This window comes from Rhipicephalus microplus, unplaced genomic scaffold, assembly GCF_043290135.1.
Source record: "Rhipicephalus microplus isolate Deutch F79 unplaced genomic scaffold, USDA_Rmic scaffold_12, whole genome shotgun sequence".
Lineage (NCBI taxonomy): Eukaryota > Metazoa > Arthropoda > Arachnida > Ixodida > Ixodidae > Rhipicephalus > Rhipicephalus microplus.
Genome location: NW_027464585.1, coordinates 52684134 through 52705475, shown reverse-complemented (window position 1 = coordinate 52705475; position 21342 = coordinate 52684134). Strand labels below are relative to the sequence as shown.

Genomic DNA, 21342 nt, shown 5'->3' with positions numbered 1-21342 from the left:
TTGGAGGTTCGAGCCCACCCGGTGGTGGTGCGGCGCTTTTTTTTCTGTGGGCTGATAGTCTGAAGAAATGTTCTGACGGTGGTGAGAGTGAAGCACGACTGTCTCCATGGCGCAATTGGCTAGCGCGATCGGCTGTTAACCAAAAGGTTGGAGGTTCGAGCCCTCCCGAAAGTGGTGTGTTGCTTTTTTTCTTTTGGCTGATAGCTTTGAAGGTATGTTCTGATGGTGGTGAGAGTGGAGCACGACTGTCTCCGTGGCGCAATTGGCTAGCGCGATGGGCTGTTAACCAAAAAGTTGGAGGTTTGAGCCCACCCGGTGGTGGTGCGGCGCTTTTTTTCTTTTGGGCTGATAGCTCTGAGGAAATGTTCTGACGGTGGTGAAAGTCTAGCGCGACTGGCTCCGTGGCGCAATTGGCTCGCGCGATCGGCTGTTAACTGAAAAGTTGGAGGTTCGAGCCCTCCCGAGAATGGTGTGTTGCTTTTTTTCTTTGGGCTGATAGCATTGAAGCTATGTTCTAATGGTGGTGAGAGTGGAGCAGGATTGTCTCCGTGGCGCAATTGGCTAGCGCGATCGGCTGTTAACCGAAAGGTTGAGGTTCGAGCCCACCCGGTGGTGCTGCGGCGGTTTTTTTTCTTTGGGCTGATAGCTTTGAAGATATGTTTTGACGGTGGTGAGAGTGGACCGCGACTGTCTCCGTGGCGCAATTGGCTAGAGCGATCGGCTGTTAACCGAAAGGTTGGAGGTTCGAGCCCACCCGGGGTGGTGCGGCGCTTTTTTTCTTTGGGCCGATAGCTTTGAAGATATGTTATGCTGGTGGTGAGAGTATAACAGGACTGTCTCCATGGCGTAATTGGCTCGCGCGATCGGGTGTTAACCGAAAGGTTGGAGGTTCGAGCCCTCCCGGGAGTGGTGTGTTGCTTTTTTCTTTGCGCTGATAGCTTTGAAGATATGTTCTGATGGTGGTGAGAGTGGAGCACGACTGTCTCCATGGCGCAATTGGCTAGCGCGATGGACTGTTAACCAAAAGTTTGGAGGTTCGAGCCCACCCGGTGGTGGTGCGGCGCTTTTTTTCCCATGGGCTGATAGCTCTGAGGAAATGTTCTGACGGTGGTGAGAGTGGAGCACGACTGTCTCCGTGGCGCAATTGGCTAGCGCGATCGGCTGTTAACTGAAAGGATGGAGGTTCGATCTCTCCCGGGAGTGTTGTGTTGCTTTTTTCTTTGCACTGATAGCTTTAAAGATATGTTCTGTCGGTGGTGAGAGTGGAGCAGGACTGTCGCCGTGGCGCAATTGGCTAGCGCGATCGACTGTTAACCGAAAAGTTGGAGGTTCGAGCCCTCCCAGGATTGGTGTGTTGATTTTTTCTTTGAGCTGATAGCTTTGAAGATATGTTCTGATGGTGGTGAGAGTGGAGCAGGACTGTCTCCGTGGCGCAATTGGCTATCGCGATCAGCTGTTAACCGAAAGGTTGGAGGTTCGAGCCCACCCGGTGGTGCTGCGGCGGTTTTTTTCTTTGGCTGATAGCTTTGAAGATATGTTCTGATGGTGGTGAGAGTGGAGCAGGACTGTCTCCGTGGCTGGCGCAATTGGCTAGCGCGATCGGCTGTAGACCGAAAGGTTGGAGGTTCAAGCCCACCCGGTAGTGGTGCGGCGCTTTTTTTTCTTTGGGCTGATAATCTGAAGAAATGTTCTGACGGTGGTGAGAGTGGAGCACGACTATCTCCGTGGCGCAATTGGCTAGCGCGATGGGCTGTTAACCAAAAGGTTGGAGGTTCGCACCCAACCGGTGGTGGTGCGGCGCTTTTTTTCCTTTGGGCTGATAGCTCCGAGGAAATGTTCTGACGGTGGTGAAAGTCTGGCGCGACTGTCTACGTGGCGCAATTGGCTCGCGCGATCGGCTGTTAACTGAAAGGTTGGAGGTTCGAGCCCTTCCGAGAGTTGTGTGTTGCTTTTTTCTTTGCGCTGATAGCTTTGAAGATTTGTTCTGATGGTGGTGAGAGTGGAGCACGACTGTCTCCGTGGCGCAATTGGCTAGCGGGATCGGCTGTTAACCGAAAGGTTGGAGGTTCGACCCCACCGGGTGGTGGTTCGGCGCTTTTTTTTGGGGCTGATAGTCTGAAGAAATGTTCCGACGGTGGTGAGAGTGGAGCAGGACTGTCTCCGTGGCTGGCGCAATTGGCTAGCGCGATCGGCGGTAGACCAAAAGGTTGGAGGTTAGAGCCCACCCGGTGGTGGTGCGGCGCTTTTTTTCTTTGGGCTGATAATCTGAAGAAATGTTCTGACGGTGGTGAGAGTGAAGCACGACTGTCTCCGTGGCGCAATAGGCTAGCGCGATCGGCTGTTAACCGAAAGGTTGGAGGTTCGAGCCCTCCCGAGAGTGGTGTGTTGCTTTTTTTCTTTGGGCTGATAGCTTTGAAGATATGTTCTGATGGTGGTGATAGTGGAGCACGACTGTCTCCGTGGCACAATTGGCTAGCGCGAGCGGCTGTTAACCGAATGGTTGGAGGTTGGAGCCCACCCGGTGGTGGTGCGGCGCTTTTTTTTGGGGCTGATAGTCTGAAGAAATGTTCTGACGGTGGTGAGAGTGGAGCACGACTGTCTCCGTGGCGCATTTGGCTAGCGCGATCGGCTGTTAACTGAAAGGTTGGAGGTTCGATCCCTCCCGGGAGTGGTGTGTTGCTTTTTTCTGTGTGCTGATAGCTTTGAAGATATGTTCTGACGGTGGTGAGAGTGGAGCAGGACTGTCTCCGTGGCTGGCGCAATTGGCTAGCGCGATCGGCTGTAGACCAAAAGCTTGGAGGTTAGAGCCCACCCGGTGGTGGTGCGGCGCTTTTTTTTCTTTGGGCTGATAATCTGAAGAAATGTTCTGACGGTGGTGAGAGGGGAGCACGACTGTCTCCGTGGCGCAATTGGCTAGCGCGATGGGCTGTTAACCAAAAGGTTGGAGGTTCAAGCCCACCCGGTGGTGGTGCGGCGTTTTTTTTTCTTTGGGCTGATAGCTCTGAGGAAATGTTCTGACGGTGGTGAGAGTGGAGCAGGACTGTCTCCGTGGCGCAATTGGCTCGCGCGATCGGCTGTTAACTGAAAAGTTGGAGGTTTGAGCCCTCCCGAGAGTGGTGTGTTGCTTTTTTTTTGGGCTGATAGCATTGAATATATGTTCTGATGGTGGTGAGAGTGGAGCAGGATTGTCTCCGTGGCGCAATTGGCTAGCGCAATCGGCTGTTAACCGAAAGGTTGAGGTTCGAGCCCACCCGGTGGTGCTGCGGCGGTTTTTTTCTTTGGGCTGATAGCTTTGAAGATATGTTCTGATGGTAGTGAGAGTGGAGCAGGACTGTCTCCGTGGCGCAATTGGCTAGCGCGATCGGCTGTTAACCGAAAGGTTGGAGGTTCGAGCTCTCCCGGGAGTGGTGTGTTGCTTTTTTCTTTGCGCTGATAGCTTTGAAGATATGTTCTGATGGTGGTGAGAGTGGAGCACGACTGTCTCCGTGGCTGGCGCAATTGGGTAGCGCGATCGGCTGTAGACCGAAAGGTTGGAGGTTCGAGCCCACCCGGTGGTGGTGCGGCGCTTTTTTTTCTTTGGGCTGATAGTCTGAATAAATGTTCTGACGGTGGTGAGAGTGAAGCACGACTGTCTCCATGGCGCAATTGGCTAGCGCGATCGGCTGTTAACCAAAAGGTTGGAGGTTCGAGCCCTCCCGAAAGTGGTGTGTTGCTTTTTTTCTTTTGGCTGATAGCTTTGAAGGTATGTTCTGATGGTGGTGAGAGTAGAGCACGACTGTCTCCGTGGCGCAATTGGCTAGCGCGAAGGGCTGTTAACCAAAAAGTTGGAGGTTTGAGCCCACCCGGTGGTGGTGCGGCGCTTTTTTTCTTTTGGGCTGATAGCTCTGAGGAAATGTTCTGACGGTGGTGAAAGTGTAGCGCGACTGTCTCCGTGGCGCAACTGGCTTGGGCGATCAGCTGTTAACCGAAAGGTTGGAGGTTCGAGCCCACCTGGGGTGGTGGGGCGCGTTTTTCCTTTGGGCCGATAGTTTGAAGATATGTTATGCTGGTGGTGAGAATATAGCAGGACTGTCTCCGTGGCGTAATTGGCTAGCGCGTTCGGCTGTTAACCGAAAGGTCGGAGGTTCGAGCCCTCCTGGGAGTGGTGTGTTGCTTTTTCCTTTGCGCTGATAGCTTTGAAGATATGTTTTGACGGTGGTGAGAGTGGAGCGCGACTGTCTCTGTGGCGCAATTGGCTAGAGCGATCGGCTGTTAACCGAAAGGTTGGTGGTTCGAGCCCACCGGGGTGGTGCGGCGCTTTTTTTCTTTGGGCCGATAGCTTTGAAGATATGTTATGCTGGTGGTGAGAGTATAACAGGACTGTCTCCGTGGCGTAATTGGCTAGCGCGATCGGGAGTTAACCGAAAGGTTGGAGGTTGGAGCCCTCCCGGGAGTGGTGTGTTGCTTTTTTTTTGCGCTGATAGCTTTGAAGATATGTTCTGATGGTGGTGAGAGTGGAGCACGACTGTTTCCATGGCACAATTGGCTAGCGCGATGGGCTGTTAACCAAAAGTTTGGAGGTTCGAGCCCACCCGGTGGTGGTTCGGCGCTTTTTTCCCTTTGGGCTGATAGCTCTGAGAAAATGTTCTGACGGTGGTGAGAGTGGAGCACGACTGTCTCCGTGGCGCAATTGGCTAGCGCGATCGGCTGTTAACTGAAATGTTGGAGGTTCGATCTCTCCCGGGAGTGTTGTGTTGCTTTTTTCTTTGCACTGATAGCTTTGAAGATATGTTCTGTCGGTGGTGAGAGTGGAGCAGGACTGTCGCCTGGCGCAATTGGCTAGCGCGATCGACTGTTAACCGAAAAGTTGGAGGTTCGAGCCCTCCCAGGATTGGTGTGTTGATTCTTTCTTTGAGCTGATAGCTTTGAAGATATGTTCTGATGGTGGTGAGAGTGGAGCAGGACTGTCTCCGCGCAATTGGCTAGCGCGATCGGCTGTTAACCAAAAGGTTGGAGGTTCGAGCCCACCCGGGGGTGCTGCGGCGGTTTTTTTCTTTGGCTGATAGCTTTGAAGATATGTTCTGATGGTGGTGAGAGTGGAGCAGGACTGTCTCCGTGGCTGGCGCAATTCGCTAGCGCGATCGGCTGTAGACCAAAAGGTTGGAGGTTCGAGCCCACCCGGTGGTGGTGCGGCGCTTTTTTTTCTTTGGGCTGATAATCTGAAGAAATGTTCTGACGGTGGTGAGAGTGAAGCACGACTGTCTCCGTGGCGCAATCGGCTAGCGCGATCGGCTGTTAACCGAAAGGTTGGAGGTTCAAGCCCTCCCGAGAGTGGTGTGTTGCTTTTTCTCTTTGGGCTGATAGCTTTGAAGATATGTTCTGATGGTGGTGAGAGTGGAGCACGACTGTCTCCGTGGCGCAATTGGCTAGCGCGAGGGGCTGTTAACCAAAAGGTTGGAGGTTCGAGCCCAACCGGTGGTGGTGCGGCGCTTTTTTTCTTTTGGGCTGATAGCTCTTAGGAAATGTTCTGACGGTGGTGAAAGTGTGGCGCGACTGTCTCTGTGGCGCAATTGGCTCGCGCGATCGGCTGTTAACTGAAAGGTTGGAGGTTCGAGCCCTCCCGAGAGTGGTGTGTTGCTTTTTTCTTTGCGCTGATAGCTTTGAAGATTTGTTCTTATGGTGGGGAGAGTGGAGCATGACTGTCTCCGTGGCGCAATTGGCTAGCGGGATCGGCTGTTAACCAAAAGGTTGGAGGTTCGACCCCACCGGGTGGTGGTTCGGCGCTTTTTTTTCTTTGCGCTGAAAGCTTTGGAGATATGTTCCGACGGTGGTGCGAATGGAGCACGACTGTCTCCGTGGCACAATTGGCTAGCGCGAGCGGCTGTTAACCGAATGGTTGGAGGTTCGAGCCCACCCGGTGGTGGTGCGGCGCTTTTTTTGGGGGCTGATAGTCTGAAGAAATGTTCTGACGGTGGTGAGAGTGGAGCACGACTGTCTCCGTGGCGCATTTGGCTAGCGCGATCGGCTGTTAACTGAAAGGTTGGAGGTTCGATCCCTCCCGGGAGTGGTGTGTTGCTTTTTTCTGTGCGCTGATAGCTTTGAAGATATGTTCTGACGGTGGTGAGAGTGGAGCAGGACTGTCTCCGTGGCTGGCGCAATTGGCTAGCGCGATCGGCTGTAGACCAAAAGGTTGGAGGTTAGAGCCCACCCGGTGGTGGTGCGGCGCTTTTTTTCTTTGGGCTGATAATCTGAAGAAATGTTCTGACGGTGGTGAGAGTGAAGCACGACTGTCTCCGTGGCGCAATCGGCCAGCGCGATCGGCTGTTAACCGAAAGGTTGGAGGTTCGAGCCCTCCCGAGAGTGGTGTGTTGCTTTTTTTCTTTGGGCTGATAGTCTGAGGAAATGTTCGGACGGTGGTGAAAGTGTAGCGCGACTGTCTCCGTGGCGCAACTGGCTCGGGCGATCAGCTGTTAACCGAAAGGTTGGAGGTTCGAGCCCACCTGGGGTGGTAGGGCGCTTTTTTTCCTTTGGGCCGATAGTTTGAAGATATGTTATGCTGGTGGTGAGAGTATAGCAGGACTGTCTCCGTGGCGTAATTGGCTAGCGCGTTCGGCTGTTAACCGAAAGGTTGGAGGTTCGAGCCCTCCTGGGAGTGGTGTGTTGCTTTTTCCTTTGCGCTGATAGCTTTGAAGATATGTTTTGACGGTGGTGAGAGTGGAGCGCGACTGTCTCCGTGGCGCAATTGGCTAGAGCGATCGGCTGTTAACCGAAAGGTTGGAGGTTCGAGCCCACCGGGGTGGTGCGGCGCTTTTTTTTTGGGCCGATAGCTTTGAAGATATGTTATGCTGGTGGTGAGAGTATAACAGGACTGTCTCCGTGGCGTAATTGGCTAGCGCGATCGGGAGTTAACCGAAAGGTTGGAGGTTGGAGCCCTCCCGGGAGTGGTGTGTTGCTTTTTTCTTTGCGCTGATAGCTTTGAAGATATGTTCTGATGGTGGTGAGAGTGGAGCACGACTGTCTCCATGGCGCAATTGGCTAGCGCGATGGGCTGTTAACCAAAAGTTTGGAGGTTCGAGCCCACCCGGTGGTGGTGCGGCGTTTTTTCCCTTTGGGCTGATAGCTCTGAGAAAATGTTCTGACGGTGGTGAGAGTGGAGCACGACTGTCTCCGTGGCGCAATTGGCTAGCGCGATCGGCTGTTAACTGAAAGGTTGGAGGTTCGATCTCTCCCGGGAGTGTTGTGTTGCTTTTTTCTTTGCAGTGATAGCTTTGAAGATATGTTCTGTCGGTGGTGAGAGTGGAGCAGGACTGTCGCCTGGCGCAACTGGCTAGCGCGATCGACTGTTAACCGAAAAGTTGGAGGTTCGAGCCCTCCCAGGATTGGTGTGTTGATTTTTTCTTTGAGCTGATAGCTTTGAAGATATGTTCTGATGGTGGTGAGAGTGGAGCAGGACTGTCTCCGCGCAATTGGCTAGCGCAATCGGCTGTTAACCGAAAGGTTGGAGGTTCGAGCCCACCCGGTGGTACTGCGGCGGTTTTTTTCTTTGGCTGATAGCTTTGAAGATATGTTCTGATGGTGGTGAGAGTGGAGCAGGACTGTCTCCGTGGCTGGCGCAATTCGCTAGCGCGATCGGCTGTAGACCGAAAGGTTGGAGGTTCGAGCCCACCCGGTGGTGGTGCGGCGCTTTTTTTTCTTTGGGCTGATAATCTGAAGAAATGTTCTGACGGTGGTGAGAGTGAAGCACGACTGTCTCCGTGGCGCAATCGGCTAGCGCGATCGGCTGTTAACCGAAAGGTTGGAGGTTCGAGCCCTCCCGAGAGTGGTTTGTTGCTTTTTCTCTTTGGGCTGATAGCTTTGAAGATATGTTCTGATGGTGGTGAGAGTGGAGCGCGACTGTCTCCGTGGCGCAATTGGCTAGCGCGAGGGGCTGGTAACCAAAAGGTTGGAGGTTCGAGCCCAACCGGTGGTGGTGCGGCGCTTTTTTTCTTTTGGGCTGATAGCTCTTAGGACATGTTCTGACGGTGGTGAAAGTCTGGCGCGACTGTCTCCGTGGCGCAATTGGCTCGCGCGATCGGCTGTTAACTGATAGGTTGGAGGTTCGAGCCCTCCCGAGAGTGGTGTGTTGCTTTTTTCTTTGCGCTGATAGCTTTGAAGATTTGTTCTGATGGTGGTGAGAGTGGAGCACAACTGTCTCCGTGGCGCAATTGGCTAGCGCGATCGGCTCTAGACCAAAAGGTTGGAGGTTAGAGCCCACCCGGTGGTGGTGCGGCGCTTTTTTTCTTTGGGCTGATAATCTGAAGAAATGTTCTGACGGTGGTGAGAGTGAAGCACGACTGTCTCCGTGGCGCAATCGGCTAGCGCGATCGGCTGTTAACCGAAAGGTTGGAGGTTCGAGCCCTCCCGAGAGTGGTGTGTTGCTTTTTTTCTTTGGGCTGATAGTCTGAAGAAATGTTCTGACGGTGGTGAGAGTGGAGCACGACTGTCTCCGTGGCGCATTTGGCTAGCGCCATCGGCTGTTAACTGAAAGGTTGGAAGTTCGATCCCTCCCGGGAGTGGTGTGTTGCTTTTTTCTGTGCGCTGATAGCTTTGAAGATATGTTCTGACGGTGGTGAGAGTGGAGCAGGACTGTCTCCGTGGCGCCATTGGCTAGCGCGATCGGCTGTTAACCGAAAGGTTGGAGGTTCGAGCCCACCCAGTGGTGCTGCGGCGCATTTTTCTTTGGGCTGATAGCTTTGAAGATATGTTCTGATGATGGTGAGAGTGGAGCAGGACTGTCTCCGTGGCTGGCGCAATTGGCTAGCGCGATCGGCTGTAGACCGAAAGGTTGGAGGTTCGAGCCCACCCGGTGGTGGTGCGGCGCTTTTTTTTCTTTGGGCTGATAATCTGAAGAAATGTTCTGACGGTGGTGAGAGTGAAGCACGACTGTCTCCGTAGCGCAATTGGCTAGCGCGATCGGCTGTTAACTGATAGGTTGGAGGTTCGAGCCTTCCCGAGAGTGGTGTGTTGCTTTTTTCTTTGCGCTGATAGCTTTGAAGATTTGTTCTGATGGTGGTGAGAGTGGAGCACGACTGTCTCCGTGGCGCAATTGGCTAGCGGGATCGGCTGTTAACCGAAAGGTTGGAGGTTCGACCCCACCGGGTGGTGGTTCGGCGCTTTTTTTTCTTTGCGCTGAAAGCTTTGGAGAAATGTTCCGACGGTGGTGCGAATGGAGCACGACTGTCTCCGTGGCACAATTGGCTAGCGCGAGCGGCTGTTAACCGAATGGTTGGAGGTTCGAGCCCACTCGGTGGTGGTGCGGCGCTTTTTTTGGGGGCTGATAGTCTGAAGAAATGTTCTGACGGTGGTGAGAGTGGAGCACGACTGTCTCCGTGGCGCATTTGGCTAGCGCGATCGGCTGTTAACTGAAAGGTTGGAGGTTCGATCCCTCCCTGGAGTGGTGTGTTGCTTTTTTCTGTGCGCTGATAGCTTTGAAGATATGTTCTGACGGTGGTAAGAGTGGAGCAGGACTGTCTCCGTTGCTGGCGCATTTGGCTAGCGCGATCGGCTGTAGACCAAAAGGTTGGAGGTTAGAGCCCACCCGGTGGTGGTGCGGCGCTTTTTTTTTGGGCTGATAATCTGAAGAAATGTTCTGACGGTGGTGAGAGTGAAGCACGACTGTCTCCGTGGCGCAATCGGCTAGGGCAATCGGCTGTTAACCGAAAGGTTGGAGGTTCGAGCCCTCCCGAGAGTGGTGTGTTGCTTTTTTTCTTTGGGCTGATAGTCTGAAGAAATGTTCTGACGGTGGTGAGAGTGGAGCACGACTGTCTCCGTGGCGCATTTGGCTAGCGCCATCGGCTGTTAACTGAAAGGTTGGAGGTTCGATCCCTCCCGGGAGTGGTGTGTTGCTTTTTTCTGTGCGCTGATAGCTTTGAAGATATGTTCTGATGGTGGTGAGAGTGGAGCAGGACTGTCTCCGTGGCTGGCGCAATTGGCTAGCGCGATCGGCTGTAGACCAAAAGGTTGGAGGTTAGAGCCCACCCGGTGGTGGTGCGGCGTTTTTTTTTCTTTGGGCTGATAGCTCTGAGGAAATGTTCTGACGGTGGCGAAAGTCTAGCGCTACTGTCTCCGTGGCGCAATTGGCTCGCGCGATCGGCTGTTAACTGAAAAGTTGGAGGTTCGACACCTCCCGAGAGTGGTGTGTTGCTTTTTTTCTTTGGGCTGATAGCATTGAAGATATGTTCTGATGGTGGTGAGAGTGGAGCAGGATTGTCTCCGTGGCGCAATTGGCTAGCGCGATCGGCTGTTAACCGAAAGGTTGAGGTTCGAGCTCACCCGGTGGTGCTGCGGCGGTTTTTTTTCTTTGGGCTGATAGCTTTGAAGATATGTTCTGATGGTGGTGAGAGTGGAGCAGGACTGTCTTCGTGGCGCAATTGGCTAGCGCGATCGGCTGTTAACCGAAAGGTTGGAGGTTCGAGCTCTCCCGAGAGTGGTGTGTTGCTTTTTTCTTTGCGCTGATAGCTTTGGAGAAATGTTCTGACGGTGGTGCGAATGGAGCATGACTGTCTCCGTGGCGCAATTGGCTAGCGCGATCGGCTGTTAACCGAAAGGTTGGAGGTTCGAGCCCACCCAGTGGTGCTGCGGCGCATTTTTCTTTGGGCTGATAGCTTTGAAGAAATGTTCTGACGGTGGTGAGAGTGAAGCACGACTGTCTCCGTGGCGCAATTGGCTAGCGCGATCGGCTGTTAACCGAAAGGTTGGAGGTTCGAGCCCTCCCGAAAGTGGTGTGTTGTTTTTTTTCTTTTGGCTGATAGCTTTGAAGATATGTTCTGATGGTGGTGAGAGTGGAGCACGACTGTCTCCGTGGCGCAATTGGCTAGCGCGATGGGCTGTTAACCAAAAAGTTGGAGGTTCGAGCCCACCCGGTGGTGGTGCGGCGCTTTTTTTCTTTTGGGCTGATAGCTCTCAGGAAATGTTCTGACGGTGGTGAAAGTGTAGCGCGACTGTCTCCGTGGCACAACTGGCTCGGGCGATCATCTGTTAACCGAAAGGTTGGAGGTTCGAGGCCACCTGGGGTGGTGTGGCGCTTTTTTTTCTTTGGGCCGATAGTTTGAAGATATGTTATGCTGGTGGTGAGAGTATAGCAGGACTGTTCGTGACGTATATGGCTAGCGCGATCGGCTGTTAACCGAAAGGTTGGAGGTTCGAGCCCTCCTGGGAGTGGTGTGTTGCTTTTTCCTTTGCGCTGATAGCTTTTAAGATATGTTTTGACGGTGGTGAGAGTGGAGCGCGACTGTCTCCGTGGCGCAATTGGCTAGAGCGATCGGCTGTTAACCGAAAGGTTGGAGGTTCGAGCCCATCCGGACTGGTGCGGCGCTTTTTTTGTTTGGGCCGATAGCTTTGAAGATATGTTATGCTGGTGGTGAGAGTATAACAGGACTGTCTCCGTGGCGTAATTGGCTAGCGCGATCGGGTGTTAACCGAAAGGTTGGAGGTTGGAGCCCTCCCGGGAGTGCTGTTTTGCTTTTTTCTTTGCGCTGATAGCTTTGAATATATGTTCTGATGGTGGTGAGAGTGGAGCACGACCTTCTCCATGGCGCAATTGGCTAGCTCGATGGGCTGTTAACCAAAAGTTTCGAGGTTCGAGCCCACCCGGTGGTGGTGCGGCGCTTTTTTCCCTTTGGGCTGATAGCTCTGAGGAAATGTTCTGACGGTGGGGAGAGTGGAGCACGACTGTCTCCGTGGCGCAATTGGCTAGCTCGATCGGCTGTTAACCGAAAGGTTGGAGGTTCGAGCTCTCCCGAGAGTGGTGTGTTGCTTTTTTCTTTGCGCTGATAGCTTTGCAGAAATGTTCTGACGGTGGTGCGAATGGAGCATGACTGTCTCCGTGGCGCAATCGGCTAGCGCGATCGGCTGTTAACCGAAAGGTTGGAGGTTCGAGCCCACCCAGTGGTGCTGCGGCGCTTTTTTCTTTGGGCTGATAGCTTTGAAGATATGTTCTGATGATGGTGAGAGTGGAGCAGGACTGTCTCCGTGGCTGGCGCAATTGGCTAGCGCGATCGGCTCTAGACCGAAAGGTTGGAGGTTCGAACCCACCCGGTGGTGGTGCGGCGCTTTTTTTTTCTTTCGGCTGATAATCTGAAGAAATGTTCTGACGGTGGTGAGAGTGAAGCACGACTGTCTCCGTGGCGCAATTGGCTAGCGCGATCGGCTGTTAACCGAAAGGTTGGAGGTTCGAGCCCTCCCGAAAGTGGTGTGTTGCTTTTTTTCTTTTGGCTGATAGCTTTGAAGATATGTTCTGATGGTGGTGAGAGCTGAGCACGACTGTCTCCGTGGCGCAATTTGCTAGCGCGATGGGCTGTTAACCAAATAGTTGGAGGTTCGAGCCCACCCGGTGGTGGTGCGGCGCTTTTTTTCTTTTGGGCTGATAGCTCTGAGGAAATGTTCTGACGGTGGTGAAAGTGTAGCGCGACTGTCTCCGTGGCGCAACTGGCTCGGGCGATCAGCTGTTAACCGAAAGGTTGGAGGTTCGAGCCCACCTGGGGTTGTGTGGCGCTTTTTTTTCTTTGGGCCGATAGTTTGAAGATATGTTATGCTGGTGGTGAGAGTATAGCAGGACTGTCTGCGTGACGTAATTGGCTAGCGCGATCGGCTGTTAACCGAAAGGTTGGAGGTTCGAGCCCTCCTGGGAGTGGTGTGTTGCTTTTTCCTTTGCGCTGATAGCTTTTAAGATATGTTTTGACGGTGGTGAGAGTGGAGCGCGACTGTCTCCGTGGCGCAATTGGCTAGAGCGATCGGCTGTTAACCGAAAGGTTGGAGGTTCGAGCCCACCCGGACTGGTGCGGCGCTTTGTTTCTTTGGGCCGATAGCTTTGAAGATATGTTATGCTGGTGGTGAGAGTATAACAGGACTGTCTCCGTGGCGCAATTGGCTAGCGCGATCGACTGTTAACCGAAAAGTTGGAGGTTCGAACCCTCCCGAGAGTGGTGTGTTGCTTTTTCTCTTTGCGCTGATAGCTTTGAAGATATGTTCTGATGGTGGTGAGAGTGGAGCACGACTGTCTCCGTGGCGCAATTGGCTAGCGGGATCGGCTGTTAACCGAAAGGTTGGAGGTTCGACCCCACAGGGTGGTGGTGCGGCGCTTTTTTTTCTTTGCGCTGAAAGCTTTGGAGAAATGTTCCGACGGTGGTGCGAATGGAGCACGACTGTCTCCGTGGCACAATTGGCTAGCGCGATCGGCTGTAGACCAAAAGGTTGGAGGTTAGAGCCCACCCGGTGGTGGTGCGGCGTTTTTTTTTCTTTGGGCTGATAGCTCTGAGGAAATGTTCTGACGGTGGCGAAAGTCTAGCGCGACTGTCTCCGTGGCGCAATTGGCTCGCGCGATCGGCTGTTAACTGAAAAGTTGGAGGTTCGACACCTCCCGAGAGTGGTGTGTTGCTTTTTTTCTTTGGGCTGATAGCATTGAAGATATGTTCTGATGGTGGTGAGAGTGGAGCAGGATTGTCTCCGTGGCGCAATTGGCTAGCGCGATCGGCTGTTAACCGAAAGGTTGAGGTTCGAGCTCACCCGGTGGTGCTGCGGCGGTTTTTTTTCTTTGGGCTGATAGCTTTGAAGATATGTTCTGATGGTGGTGAGAGTGGAGCAGGACTGTCTTCGTGGCGCAATTGGCTAGCGCGATCGGCTGTTAACCGAAAGGTTGGAGGTTCGAGCTCTCCCGAGAGTGGTGTGTTGCTTTTTTCTTTGCGCTGATAGCTTTGGAGAAATGTTCTGACGGTGGTGCGAATGGAGCATGACTGTCTCCGTGGCGCAATTGGCCAGCGCGATCGGCTGTTAACCGAAAGGTTGGAGGTTCGAGCCCACCCAGTGGTGCTGCGGCGCATTTTTCTTTGGGCTGATAGCTTTGAAGAAATGTTCTGACGGTGGTGAGAGTGAAGCACGACTGTCTCCGTGGCGCAATTGGCTAGCGCGATCGGCTGTTAACCGAAAGGTTGGAGGTTCGAGCCCTCCCGAAAGTGGTGTGTTGTTTTTTTTCTTTTGGCTGATAGCTTTGAAGATATGTTCTGATGGTGGTGAGAGTGGAGCACGGCTGTCTCCGTGGCGCAATTGGCTAGCGCGATGGGCTGTTAACCAAAAAGTTGGAGGTTCGAGCCCACCCGGTGGTGGTGCGGCGCTTTTTTTCTTTTGGGCTGATAGCTCTCAGGAAATGTTCTGACGGTGGTGAAAGTGTAGCGCGACTGTCTCCGTGGCACAACTGGCTCGGGCGATCATCTGTTAACCGAAAGGTTGGAGGTTCGAGGCCACCTGGGGTGGTGTGGCGCTTTTTTTTCTTTGGGCCGATAGTTTGAAGATATGTTATGCTGGTGGTGAGAGTATAGCAGGACTGTTCGTGACGTATATGGCTAGCGCGATCGGCTGTTAACCGAAAGGTTGGAGGTTCGAGCCCTCCTGGGAGTGGTGTGTTGCTTTTTCCTTTGCGCTGATAGCTTTTAAGATATGTTTTGACGGTGGTGAGAGTGGAGCGCGACTGTCTCCGTGGCGCAATTGGCTAGAGCGATCGGCTGTTAACCGAAAGGTTGGAGGTTCGAGCCCATCCGGACTGGTGCGGCGCTTTTTTTGTTTGGGCCGATAGCTTTGAAGATATGTTATGCTGGTGGTGAGAGTATAACAGGACTGTCTCCGTGGCGTAATTGGCTAGCGCGATCGGGTGTTAACCGAAAGGTTGGAGGTTGGAGCCCTCCCGGGAGTGCTGTTTTGCTTTTTTCTTTGCGCTGATAGCTTTGAATATATGTTCTGATGGTGGTGAGAGTGGAGCACGACCTTCTCCATGGCGCAATTGGCTAGCTCGATGGGCTGTTAACCAAAAGTTTCGAGGTTCGAGCCCACCCGGTGGTGGTGCGGCGCTTTTTTCCCTTTGGGCTGATAGCTCTGAGGAAATGTTCTGACGGTGGGGAGAGTGGAGCACGACTGTCTCCGTGGCGCAATTGGCTAGCTCGATCGGCTGTTAACCGAAAGGTTGGAGGTTCGAGCTCTCCCGAGAGTGGTGTGTTGCTTTTTTCTTTGCGCTGATAGCTTTGCAGAAATGTTCTGACGGTGGTGCGAATGGAGCATGACTGTCTCCGTGGCGCAATCGGCTAGCGCGATCGGCTGTTAACCGAAAGGTTGGAGGTTCGAGCCCACCCAGTGGTGCTGCGGCGCTTTTTTCTTTGGGCTGATAGCTTTGAAGATATGTTCTGATGATGGTGAGAGTGGAGCAGGACTGTCTCCGTGGCTGGCGCAATTGGCTAGCGCGATCGGCTCTAGACCGAAAGGTTGGAGGTTCGAACCCACCCGGTGGTGGTGCGGCGCTTTTTTTTCTTTCGGCTGATAATCTGAAGAAATGTTCTGACGGTGGTGAGAGTGAAGCACGACTGTCTCCGTGGCGCAATTGGCTAGCGCGATCGGCTGTTAACCGAAAGGTTGGAGGTTCGAGCCCTCCCGAAAGTGGTGTGTTGCTTTTTTTCTTTTGGCTGATAGCTTTGAAGATATGTTCTGATGGTGGTGAGAGCTGAGCACGACTGTCTCCGTGGCGCAATTTGCTAGCGCGATGGGCTGTTAACCAAATAGTTGGAGGTTCGAGCCCACCCGGTGGTGGTGCGGCGCTTTTTTTCTTTTGGGCTGATAGCTCTGAGGAAATGTTCTGACGGTGGTGAAAGTGTAGCGCGACTGTCTCCGTGGCGCAACTGGCTCGGGCGATCAGCTGTTAACCGAAAGGTTGGAGGTTCGAGCCCACCTGGGGTTGTGTGGCGCTTTTTTTTCTTTGGGCCGATAGTTTGAAGATATGTTATGCTGGTGGTGAGAGTATAGCAGGACTGTCTGCGTGACGTAATTGGCTAGCGCGATCGGCTGTTAACCGAAAGGTTGGAGGTTCGAGCCCTCCTGGGAGTGGTGTGTTGCTTTTTCCTTTGCGCTGATAGCTTTTAAGATATGTTTTGACGGTGGTGAGAGTGGAGCGCGACTGTCTCCGTGGCGCAATTGGCTAGAGCGATCGGCTGTTAACCGAAAGGTTGGAGGTTCGAGCCCACCCGGACTGGTGCGGCGCTTTGTTTCTTTGGGCCGATAGCTTTGAAGATATGTTATGCTGGTGGTGAGAGTATAACAGGACTGTCTCCGTGGCGCAATTGGCTAGCGCGATCGACTGTTAACCGAAAAGTTGGAGGTTCGAACCCTCCCGAGAGTGGTGTGTTGCTTTTTCTCTTTGCGCTGATAGCTTTGAAGATATGTTCTGATGGTGGTGAGAGTGGAGCACGACTGTCTCCGTGGCGCAATTGGCTAGCGGGATCGGCTGTTAACCGAAAGGTTGGAGGTTCGACCCCACAGGGTGGTGGTGCGGCGCTTTTTTTTCTTTGCGCTGAAAGCTTTGGAGAAATGTTCCGACGGTGGTGCGAATGGAGCACGACTGTCTCCGTGGCACAATTGTCTAGCGCGAGCGGCTGTTAACCGAATGGTTGGAGGTTCGAGCCCACCCGGTGGTGGTGCGGCGCTTTTTTTTGGGGCTGATAGTCTGAAGAAATGTTCTGACGGTGGTGAGAGTGGAGCACGACTGTCTCCGTGGCGCATTTGGCTAGCGCGATCGGCTGTTAACTGAAAGGTTGGAGGTTCGATCCCTCCCGGGAGTGGTGTGTTGCTTTTTTCTGTGCGCTGATAGCTTTGAAGATATGTTCTGACGGTGGTGAGAGTGGAGCAGGACTGTCTCCGTGGCGCAATTGGCTAGCGCGATCGGCTGTTAACCGATAGAATGAAGGTTCGAGCTCGTCTGGTGGTGGTGCGGCGCTTTTTCCTTTGGGCTGACAGCTCCGAAGAAATGTTCTGACGGTGGTGAGAGTGGAGCACGACTGTCTCCGTGGCGCAATTGGTTAGCGCATCCGGCTGTTAATTGAAAGTTTGGAGGTTGGAGCCCACCCGGTGGTGGTGCGGCGCTTTTTTTTCTTTGGGCTGATAGCTCTAAAGAAATGTCCTGACGGAAGTGGGAAGGCTGCACTACTTTCTCCGTGGCGCAATTGGCTAGCGCGATCGGCTGTTAACCGAAAGGTTGTAGTTTCGAGCCTTCTCGGGAGTGGTGTGTTGCTCTTTTCTTCGCGCTGATAGCTTTGGAGATATGTTCTGATGATGGTGAGGGTGGAGCACGACTGTCTCCGTGGCGCAATTGGTTAGCGCATCCGGCTGTTAACCGAAAGTTTGGAGGTTCGAGCCCACCCGGTGGTTGTGCGGCGCTTTTTTTTCTTTGGGCTGATAGCTCTGAAGAAATGTTCTGACGGAGGTGAGAGTGTTCACACTAAACAAAAATGACCTGAAATAACCTCAAAAACTGGTTAAACCCTTTGTCCTCTAGCGCACTACCTTTCCTGGGTTTTTTACCACCTGCTACCGAGGTAAAAATTTACTCTCGTGCTAACTGAGTTTTTGAACGTAGCGAGAGTGGTAATTATTTACCCCAGTGAGGTTTTCAGCGAGTATAGAGAGAGTAAAGTTTTACTACCTTCACAAGGTTTTTGAGGTGATTATTGGGAGTTATTTCTGGTGGTAAAAAATAAAAATGACGGGTGCGTTCGCCCAGAGTCGACAAATTTATTGAATAGCAGAATTGATTGAATTTATTGAACGGCAGAATTGGTGACACATACATTCACATACAGACAAACACGCACACACAACAAATGCAGAATAATACACCACTAGCACAGACTGCACGCGTTGCTCGACTACACTTCGACAATCCGGTATATATATAGGCACGACTTTTTGACCGGCAATGTAGTACCGGTAGGAGAGCTCTTTTTTGCATCGATTAACAACAACGCTTGAAGGTGCAAGCGTAAGCTTCAGGTGGGCTGCAGGGCACTAAATGTCACACCAAACTTTTATTATAAATCTACGCGATCTCACCTTTTTGATTATCCAATAATTGCTTGGCACACCGGGCTCTTTGCCCCACGCGTATTAGCACTGCTGATGCATAAGTCCACAAAATATACCTAAGTACGCACAAAGCATGGTAGCTCAATAATTTTCAATCAGCGACGGTGCACAAACACAGTAGCAGCACGTATTCATCACAACGGGCGTAGAATAGCGGTCCACGCCTGCATACAAGCTGCTTACCGACGGCGTTCTAGGCCTTTTTGAGGAGCACGGCTATCCGATAAAACACAGCTGGCGATCACAGAACACATATCCTGTGCGAATTTCGTCGTCATTTCAGACACAAATGAACATGTCACCGCTATCTTACGGGGACGAACGGTGTATGCACACTTCCAACGAAAGACCACCATCCGGGTTTTCTTCGCGCTCACGGGCAGCCTCTTGTTGTTTCCGTCTGCCTCGTATCGGCTTCGCGCTACATGTTTGAGAACAGTTGGTGCATGAGGTGGGCAATTCCGGCAGCACTTAACTCATGCAGACATCGCCTACTGTGGAACAAAATATATGCGATGCTTCTTTCACCTGCCCCGGCGACACACTCCCACTGGACACTGGTGGCCACGGCTCGGTGACGACGACAGAGTGAAGCATTTTGCTTATTGCTTCTCCAGCAGGCAAGCACGGACGATGACACCAGATTGATTTTGTTATCACTGGCAGATCTTCACGATTCGGCTCGGAAGTGAGATATCTGCGACGTGAAGGTTCGGAGGCGCTCGGAAGAGCACGGTCGCTCGGTGATGTGGAAAACACGGGAGATCCATCAGCCCGACCAGACACACAGATACCGAGCTTCTTGCACTGTCTGTCTCCAAGGCCACCGCCGAGCAAAAGGAACATTTTGCGAAAATATGCAGGACAGCTTTCCACAGCAGGTTTTCTTTCTCTTTTTTTTCTCTTTTGAGAGCCCCCCCCCCCCGTCTTTTTTTTCGTTCAAAGAATGCTGTTCTCGCTTGTTGTGCTTATGCTGCCCCCAGTTCCAGTAAAAGTGCGCTGACTCGAGGTCAGTCCAGAGGCACGGCGATGCAAAAAAAAAAAACATCTGTGGGCTTCGCGTACCTTCAGTATTCACTGAGAGCGTCACAAGGGGAGTATGGGGCAAAAGCCGCTGAAGCAGCTGCACCTTGCAGTCACGAGGTAATAAACTCTGAAACGCAGGTTCAAAATCACGTGATAGAAAACTCCCTAAGTGGTAAAACTGGATTTTGACATCTTTTTACTACTTGCCTGAGAGGTGGTGGTAAAACTATGTCATGTACCATCTTTTGCTCCTACGCGAGGTAGTAATTTCAATTCCCAGAGAGTTTTCAGAGGTCATGAGCCGGAAAAACCCCAAACTCGGATAGTTTTTGCTTACAGTGTAGCGCGACTGTCTCCGTGGAACAATTGGCTAGCGCGATCGGCTGTAAACAGAAAGGTTGGAGGTTCGAGCCCTCCCGAAAGTGGTGTGTTGCTTTTTTTTCCTTGGGCTGATAGCTTTGAAGATATGTTCTGATGGTGGTGAGAGTGGAGCAGGAATGTCTCCGTGGCGCAATTGGCTAGCGCGATCGGCTGTTAACCGAAAGGTTGGAGGTTCGAGCTCTCCCGGGAGTGGTGTGGTGCTTTTTTCTTTGCGCTGATAGCTTTGAAGATATGTTCTGATGGTGGTGAGAGTGGAGCACGACTGTCTCCGTGGCGCAATTGGCTAGCGGGATCTGCTGTTAAGCGAAAGGTTGGAGGTTCGACCCCACCCAGTGGTGGTGTGGCGCTCTTTTTCCTTTGCGTTGATAGATTTGGAGAAATGTTCTGACGGTGGTGAGAATGGAGCACGACTGTCTCCGTGGCGCAATTGGCTAGTGCGATCGGCTGTTAACCGAATGGTTGGAGGTTCGAGCCCACCCGGTGGTGGTGCGGCGCTATTTTTCTTTGGGCTGATAATCTGAAGAAATGTTCTGACGGTGGTGAGAGTGGAGCACGACTGTCTCCGTGGCGCAATTGGCTAGCGCGATCAGCTGTTAACCGAAAGGTTGGAGGTTCGAGCCCACCAGGGGTGGTGCGGCGCTTTTTTTTTCTTTGGGCCGATAGCTTTAAAGATATGTTATGCTGGTGGTGAGAGTATAGCAGGACTGTCTCCGTGGCGTAATTGGCTAGCGCGATTGGCTGTTAACCGAAAGTTTGGAGGTTCGAGCCCACCCGGTGGTCGTGCGGCGCTTTTTTTTCTTTGGGCCGATTGCTTTAAAGATACGTAATGCTGGTGGTGAGAGTATAGCAGGACTGTCTCCGTGGAGTAAGTGGCTAGCGCGATTGGCTGTTAACCGAAAGTTTGGAGGTTCGAGCCCACCCGGTGGTCGTGCGGCGCTTTTTTTCCTTTGGGCTGATAGCTCTGAGGAAATGTTCTGACGGTCGTGAGTGTGGAGCACGACTGTCTCCGTGGCGCAATTTGGCTAGCGCGATCAGCTGTTAACCGAAAGTTTGGAGGTTCGAGCCCACCCGGTGGTGCTGCGGCGGTTTTTTTTCTTTGGGCTGATAGCTTTGAAGATATGTTCTGATGGTGGTAAGAGTGAAGCACGGCTGCCTCCGGGGCTGGCGCAATTGGCTAGCGCGATCGGCTGTTAACCGAAAGGTTGGAGGTTCGAGCCCACCCGGTGGTGCTGCTGTGGTTTTTTTTCTTTGGGCTGATAGCTTTGAAGATATGTTCTGATGGTGGTGAGAGTGGAGCAGGACTGTCTCCGTGGCGCAATTGGCTAGCGCTTCGGCTGTTAACCAAAAGGTTGGAGGTTCGAGCCCTCCCGGGAGTGGTGTGTTGCTTTTTTCTTTGCGCTGATAGCTTTGAAGATATGTTCTGATGGTGGTGAGAGTGGAGCACGACTGTTTTCGTGGCGCAATCAGCTAGCGCGTTGGGCTGTTGACCGAAAGTTTGGAGGTTCGAGCCCAGCCGGTGGTGGTGCGGCGCTTTTTTTCCTTTGGGCTGATAGCTCTGAGGAAAAGTTCTGACGGTGGTGAGAGTGGAGCACGACTGTCTCCATGGCGCAATTGGCTAGCGCGATCAGCTGTTAACTGAAAGGTTGAAGGTTCGACCCCTCCCGAAAGCGGCGTGTTGCTTTTTTCTTTGCGCCGATAGCTTTGAAGATATGTTCTGACGGTGGTGAGAGTGGAGGAGGACTGTCTCCGTGGCGTAATTGGCTAGCGCAATCGGCTGTTAACCGAAAGGTTGTAGTTTTGAGCCTTCCCGGGAGTGGTGTGTTGCTCTTTTCTTTGCGCTGATAGCTTTGGAGATATGTTCTGATGATGGTTAGAGTGGAGCACGACTGTCTCCGTGGCGCAGTTGGCTAGCACGATCGCCTGTTAACCGAAAGGCTGGAGGTTCGAGCCCACCCGGTGGTGGTGCGGCGCTTTTTTTTCTTTGGGCTGATAGCTCTTAAGAAATGTTCTGACGGAGGTGGGAGT

The 21342-nt window shown here is 52.7% G+C and overlaps 2 non-coding genes across 2 annotated transcripts; both read left to right on the top strand.

Moving 5' to 3' along the window:
- The first annotated feature begins 4067 nt into the window (after positions 1 to 4067).
- Positions 4068 to 4144, top strand: TRNAN-GUU (transfer RNA asparagine (anticodon GUU)). Its single transcript has one exon. It is a non-coding gene; the product is annotated as a tRNA-Asn (tRNA).
- Positions 4145 to 6557: 2413 nt separating this feature from the next.
- On the top strand, positions 6558 to 6634 carry TRNAN-GUU (transfer RNA asparagine (anticodon GUU)). The gene has a single exon. It is a non-coding gene; the product is annotated as a tRNA-Asn (tRNA).
- The last annotated feature ends 14708 nt before the right edge of the window (positions 6635 to 21342 follow it).